This window comes from Belonocnema kinseyi, chromosome 10, assembly GCF_010883055.1.
Source record: "Belonocnema kinseyi isolate 2016_QV_RU_SX_M_011 chromosome 10, B_treatae_v1, whole genome shotgun sequence".
Classification (NCBI taxonomy): Eukaryota; Metazoa; Arthropoda; class Insecta; order Hymenoptera; family Cynipidae; genus Belonocnema; species Belonocnema kinseyi.
This window is the reverse complement of record NC_046666.1, coordinates 108,538,271-108,544,532: the sequence shown is the minus strand read 5'-3', so window position 1 is coordinate 108,544,532 and position 6,262 is coordinate 108,538,271.

Here is a 6,262-nt window from a genome sequence, read left to right as displayed (position 1 = left end):
GAAAGAGGGAGCTCTTCTTAATATTTTGACACCAAAATCATGTCGATACACCTTACCGACTGCGAGTAAAGCCACCCACGCTTTAACTTGACAGACTGTGCATACATACAAGTAAAACAGTTTCAGCTTTCAAATGACTGTCTATTCTCAAGGCTCTCTAGCTTACCCCAAACCTTATCTTTCTCGTCCTTCCAACGTTTATCCTATTCTTCCCATTTTTCTCTGACCTTTTTCACTTCCCCCTCACATTGTTTCCCTGCCTATTCATATCCCTATTCATGTCATCCAATCTCTTTCTTGTTTTCTCTCTAAACCCTTTAATAAGAGCTTCCAATTTTTCAAACATCCCCCATCCCCCCCTCTCTCTCTGGTGTTTTCCTTTTAATTCTAACTCTCTTGTTCTCCTGGTCCTTTTCTAACTCATCTTCCCCAGCCACTCTTTTCCTTTTTTCCTCCCCTTCACTGCTAGTCGCGCTTGTCTTTTTTTGCCATTCGTCCAGACTTCTGTTCGAACCCGCGTTGCCTAGCTTGTTGAGGAGCTGTAAATTTGAGGGCCTTCACCGTTGCTTGTCCGTACCTGAGTCCGCTAGTCTCCCCACCCGGGTCGACTTTTCGGCACTTTCATCACCGCTGCTGTCACTGCGATGAACGTCACCCATCCTCCTACTTTCAATGCTTTCAGCAACGTCAGCTGTTGCAGCCACTACGGTTTTCTGCTCTGTGCGATCGTCCGGTAACTGTTGCCCTCTGGCGCCAGTTTGTGGACTCCGCGTCGTCGGCATCCTACCTTACCCAGAGCTCCGTGACGTTTCCCGCCTTTATTTCCTACCTCTTGCCCCCCTGACCAAGCAACAATTTTTTCACTCCTAACCTCAAAAACTTCACACGCTCCAAATTTTCACTTCAAACCACTCACTTTCACCCTTCACACCTTTGCCTTCACTCATCCTTCTTCCTTTACACTCGATCTCCGCACTTTCTGCCTTTTCTGCATACACTCACCCTTATTTCCTTCACCAAAGCCAAAAATATACCACTTGACAAAAAGAGTTCTTTCGCGATCGGTACCGGTATATATTAATTTAATACTTTTTTATAATTATTCATTATATACATATTTATTAATGATATTAAGACAAAAATAAATAAATATTAGACTGATTCAAAATCCTGTTAAATAAAACAAGAATCCAACGATCAAATTTGGCCTACAACGAAAACCAAAAATACTATTGTAATCTGAAAAAATACAAAAAACAAATAAAATTTTCGGACAAAAATAAAAAAGAGGAAAGAAAAATGAGAAGGCAGCCAACCACATCCCCTTACTTCTCTTTTTCCTTCTTTCGTCCTTTTTATTTTTATTATCATCAAATTACAATTAAATAAAAATAAAACAAGGCAAGAAAAATTTAAGTGGTAGAAATTGACAGCACCCACGAACAGGTGCTCTCTCTTTGAAAATAGAATGAGGGTCAGCAGGCCAATCTGTTGTAAACACAATATAAATATCTGTCACAATTACATCAGAAGTAGAGAAAGTAAAAGAAAAACAGAATTCATGAAACAGCCACATTAAATGCAATTAATCATATTAGAATGACTTTTGTTCAGCTTATCCAAATCGGTTTTCAAATTAGTAGATAAATTTTTTTGTTTTTTGATATAAAGCATTTCCATGAATTCCCTTTTTCTCTCTTTAGTTTCACTATGCAAAATTTGAAAATTATCCTAGTCAAACTCATGGTCAACATCAACACATGCCTTTGTATGCCTGGCAAGAACACTCTTATAACAGCGTCTTAAACGAACATCACTTTTGTGTTTCTCTATCCTATAATTAAGAAGTCTGCCAGTCTGTCCCACGTAATTCATCTTACAGATCCCGCAAGTGATCTTATAGACAACAACACCCTTTTCAAAATTATGTAAAGGATCTTTGCAAAAATTTATCACTAAGTACATTTTAAATAGAATGCGGAAAATAGTATGAATTTAAAATTTTTGTAACATAAGTTCAATAATTTTAGAAATTTGACCAAGAAATGGAAGAACAAAAGTATTAAACGAACTGTATTCCCTTAACTCTTTCTGATTATCTACAAGAAAATTATTAATCTCTTTGTTTTTGATTTGTTGAAATCTAATTGCAATATGTTTTTCAATTAACTTTTTTGCATAATGATTCAGAAAAAGGATATTCCTAACAATATTCAAATTTCTTGTGTGAAATGAATAATAGGACAAACATAGAGCTCTGTCAACTAAGTTTTTAATTTTTGAAATTACGCGGGACAGACTGGCAGACTTCTTAATACTAAGATAGAGGAACACCAAAGTGATATTCGTTTAGGACGCTGTTATAAGAGTGTTCTTGCCAGATATACAAAGGCATTTGTTGATGTTATCCGTAAGTTCGACTAGGATAATGTTCAAATTTTGCATAGTGAAAATAATGAGAGAAAGAGGGAATTCATGGAAATGCTTTATATCTAATTACAAAAAAAGTTATCTATTAATTTAAAAACTGATTTGGATAAGCTGAACAAAAATTATGCTAATATGATTAACTGCATTCAATGTGGCTGTTTCATGAATTCTGTTTTTCTTTTACTTTCTCTATTTCTGATGTAATTGTGACAGATATTTATATTGTGTTTACAACAGACTGGCCTACTGACCCTCATTCGATTCTCAGGTATCAAAGAGAGAGCACCTGTTCGTGGGTGGTGTCAATTTGATGATAATAAAAATAAAAAAGACGAAAGAAGGAAAAAGAGAAGGAAGGGGATGTGGTTGGCTGCCTTCTCATTTTTCTTGCCTCTTTTTTATTTTTATCCGAAAATTTTATTTTATTTTATTTTTTTCAGATTACAATAGTATTTTTGGTTTTTGTTGTGGTCCAAATTTGGTCGTTGGATGCTTGTTTTATTTAACAGGATTTTGTATCAATTTGATTATTAGACATTAAGTAGGATTTTTAATTTGGATTTTGGTCTAATTTAAATTTCTTAAATTTTAAATATTACACATTCAAAACAACATAACATTTTTAGTTTATAAATTACTTTATTTTATAATATTTTATTAATGTTCACATAATATAAATAATAATTACATAAAAACTCATAATTATTTTACAAATTATCTTATTTTATTCAAAACATTATTTAAATTGTCTATTTAAAATATTAATTTAAATAATGATGTTACATTTTGTATATGTATTATTCATATTATTTATTAATTTTAAAATTACAATCTTGTACTAAAATTTATTTACTGAATGTATAATGCTTATACCTATAGATAAATAATTCATAAGTATATTTATTTTAATCATTTAAAAAAATATTGCTTCAATTTTTTAATAATATGTTTAATTATTTAATATTTTGAAATTTACTTATATTCATAATATTATTGAATAAATAGATGAGATATTGTATTCAGAACAGATAATAATTATTCAAAACAAGGAGGAAAATAAGAAAGATTTGGTTTTAATAGGAGGAGACTTATATGCATGGACTGGCGAACAAGGGGGAGGGTTATGGGATGAAGAAAAGGAGGTGTATATAAGAAACTCCAAACATAGAGAGACGGACAGGGAGGGGCGGAAGTTACTAGGCATGATAGGAGAAACAGGATGGTTTATATGCAATGTCAATATGAAAGGAGATAAGGAAGGGGAGATCACATTCATAGGAAAGGGAGCAACAGTAATAGACTAAATCCTGGCTGAAGAAAGAATGCGGCATATGGTAGTGCTATGGCAGGCAATGAAAGAGGGGGGTGTAGAGGAAAATTTAGTGGAAAGGATAAAGGTAATTTGTACTGAAACCAGGATTCGGGTGAAAATAGGAAAGAAAAAAAGGCAGGTTTTCTGGACAGGCTGAGATCTAAGGCAAGGGTGCCCGTTGAGTCCGTTACTATTTAATATCCTACAGGCAGACTTAGAGGAGAAGCTAAAGGAGAAAGGTAAAGGAGGAACAAAAGAGCTGACGATGAACGTAGATAAGATAAAGGTGATGTGCTTCAGAAATAGAAAGAGCAAAATAAATTACGTTTGGAAGATGAACGGACAAAAAGTGGAAATTGTGGAGGAGTTCTGTTACCTACGTTCTTGGTTTGAGGCAGAAGGGGGAAACGAGCTGCAGTTGAGAAAAGGAATTGAATGTGCGCGTAAAGTGATGGGCCAATAATAGGGTATAGGAAAGAGAAGGTTCAAGAACGATTGGCGAATGAGGGTCTGCTTGTTTGATGCGCTGGTGTGAGCGGTGTTGTGGTATGGTGTGGAGATCTGGGGATGGAAGGAACATAGGAAAGTAGAGAGCATGCATGAGCGATTTCTGAGGTAGGTGAAGTGGGTTAGCTAGAGTTGCCCAGGATATATGTTTAAAGAAGATTTAGGAAGAGAAAATATGGTTACTAGACAAATTAAGAGAGCCTGGAGGTTTGAAGAGAAGCTAAAAAGGGGAGAGGGAAGTAGAATTGCACAAGCATGTTTCGGCGAAATTCGGAACAATGAAGCAAACTTTAATGTGGGAAATTCAAAATGGGAGGAAGAAAGGAGAAAAATGAGAAGGGTGTGTAATATTCGAGAAGGGGTTATGAAGTGGCAGGACATAGAGTTAGAGATATTAGTTAAACAAGCTGAAGAGAGATAGACAAAGATTATAGGTTTGAGGTACAATAGATGTATGTGGATATGTGGAGATGTATGTGGAGTATGCGGATATGAAATGGAGTCATGGGCACATGTATTAGAGAGATGTACAGGAGAGGAAGAGGGACAGTTTAGTGTGGATGAGTGTGTAAGATGGATCTTGGATGGTAGTAGACAGGGAGTGATGTGGATGAAGAAATTGGAAGAAGTAAGGGAAAGCAAGGAAGTAGGGCAGAGCCAAACGGGTGGTCCTGAAAAGGGACAGTAAAAAGCGAAAATTTTTTTCCATATCGTGAAAAATGTATTTTTTATGGTAAGGGGAAACGGAAGCCCTGGAAGCTCCCTCATCTTAAGAATTAATGTTACTACTGTTACTATTGTTTATCCTACTTAATGTAAAAGAGTAGAATATAAGTAGTAGTTAACTTAGACTAAGAATGGAATTGTAAATATATGTACAGGGAGCAGAGGCCCTCAAACCCGTAAAAGGGAGAGATTAAATACATACATACATACAAGTAAAACAGTTTCAGCTTTCAAATGATTATGTTTGTAATGCGCTAGATTTTTCTTTGGCTGAGTTGTAAAACTTCAAAGGCATTCATTTATAGCAGTTTTTTGTTAAAATTTGTATTATTTTAAATTCGAACATATTATTAATTTTTTCTGAATCATAAGAATAAATCCTAAAAATTATTATAACAAAAATTATATCGTATTTATATATAACCATAAACATTATTAAAAAATATGAATATTATAGAAACGATAATGAATGCTTTATGAAATTTAGACTTTAACAAAAAATGTTTTTCCTAATACATAAAGATATTATTTATTTTATTTATAATATTCATTAAAATATTATTCATTAACATCTATACAATTTGAAAGAGTTCCTCATTCTTTATTTTCTTAAATTTTTACCTAGTCCATAATTTCGGTAAAAATAGTGTAGAACCCAGAACGAGAAAAATAATTAAACATGACGTATATTTAAACAGATAAACTCGTTTATTATAATATTTGTTTATAACGTCGGTTGGTTGGTTTCTTACTTTCAACGGCATTGTCTTAATCTATTTCTTAAGCATCTTACAATGTGGTTCAGTCTTACGAAAGTGACAATTAATACTGATGACATTCATCTTGGTTTTACATGGCAATGATTCAGTCTTATTATACTAAGTTAATACTAATATTAAATTTGTTCATAAACGAATCTTTGGATTTCTCGATGATAAAGGAAGTTGGTCGGAGTCTGAGCAGCGTACCTGAGTATGTATAATCAGATTGCGAGGTCTCGGAGTCCGATCTGTCTGGGTAGCGTACCCGAGCTAAATGAGATCAAGAAAAATGTAGTCTCTCGGAGCCTGAGCAGCGTACCCGAGTGAATAAATCAATATCACAATTCCTTGGAGCCTTAACAGCGTGTCTGAGCCAATAATAACAATAAGATCAATTTGCAATGTCTCGTAGCCTGATCAGCGTACCCGAGGAAATAATAATCAATGTAAATACAAGATTTCGGAGCCTGAGCAGTGTACATGAATAATCAATAAAGATTAAATACAATATCACGGAGCCTGTGCA